Genomic DNA, 1268 nt, shown 5'->3' with positions numbered 1-1268 from the left:
TTTCCCTAGCCATATCCATATTTTCCATATACTGTATTTGACGTAATTCGTAATTTTTGCTTGCACATCCACAATAGCTTGTTCTATCCCAATTGCAGTTTATATTCTTCCTTCGTGGCACCGATTTTGGCAGATACTCCTGTTTTTATTTTTGAACCTCAACTTCCTTTTCCAGCTTTACTTTATGTTCAAACAACACATTAACTGCACTTAATGGAGTAGTTTTAATAAGAAATAGTTTAAGTCTGTGTCATAGATTGCTTCTTTTTATCAAGGCATTATTAATTGAAACCAATATACATTATATTTACAAATAATGTTTCCGTCATTCTTTTTTTATCTGTTTTAACAGTTTCGACGTAGATTACGGGTAAATAATTACAAATATAGACAGAGCATATTTTATAATTTTCTCTCCTTTGACTGTCTGGAATGTTTACTTGTGTAACAGTCAACTTTCATATATTCTTTTCGACCCAGTAGACAAACTGTAAAACGTTGTGAAATACAATTAGTCAACTATTCTGTAAACTACCCATTAGTTTACAACACACGAAAGTGATTTGCATACAGTATGGTATAACACTTTGTAATTACTGTTTGTTGGCGTTTAATACACTCAGACATTCTTTCAAAGGTTGAAACAAACTCCCAGGTTCGATTCCCGGCAGTGTCAAGGATTTTCTCTGTCTCGTGATGACTGGGGGTTGTGTGATGTCCTTAGATTAGTTAGGTTTAAGTAGTTCTAAGTTCTAGGGGACTGCTGACTATAGATGTTAAGTCCCATAGTGCTCAGAGCCATTTGAACCATTCAAACAAACCATCCATTCAGAACTTACAACTCGTGGTTTCCAGTCTGATAATACCACGTTCTTTATACAAGGAAGATATAAAATTTTCTTATAGGCACATAGGCAACGGCCTTGCCGCAGTGGATACACCGGTTCACGTGAGATCACCGAAGTTAAGCGCTGTCGGGCGTGGTCGGCACTTGGATGGGTGACCATCAAGGTCGCTATGCGCTGTTGCCATTTTTCGGAGTGCACTCAGCCTCATGATGCCAATTGAGGAGCTACTCGACTGATTAGTAGCGGCTACGGTCAAGAACGCGATCATAACGACAGGGAGAGCGGTGTGCTGACCCACGCCCCTGCTATCCGGATCCTCCACTGAGGATGACACGGCGGTCGGATGGTCCCAGTAGGCCACTTGTGGCCTGAAGACAGAGTGCTTGTAGGCACATATCCCGGCATTTCACAGAATCAGTA

At 40.4% G+C, this 1268-nt stretch overlaps 1 pseudogene; it reads left to right on the top strand.

Annotated features, from left to right (window-relative positions):
- Positions 1–913: 913 nt before the first annotated feature.
- Positions 914–1031, top strand: LOC126337363 (5S ribosomal RNA; annotated as a pseudogene).
- The last annotated feature ends 237 nt before the right edge of the window (positions 1032–1268 follow it).

The sequence above is a fragment of the Schistocerca gregaria genome, chromosome 2 (assembly GCF_023897955.1).
Source record: "Schistocerca gregaria isolate iqSchGreg1 chromosome 2, iqSchGreg1.2, whole genome shotgun sequence".
NCBI classification, from domain to species: domain Eukaryota; kingdom Metazoa; phylum Arthropoda; class Insecta; order Orthoptera; family Acrididae; genus Schistocerca; species Schistocerca gregaria.
This window is presented reverse-complemented; position numbering and strand designations above follow the sequence as displayed.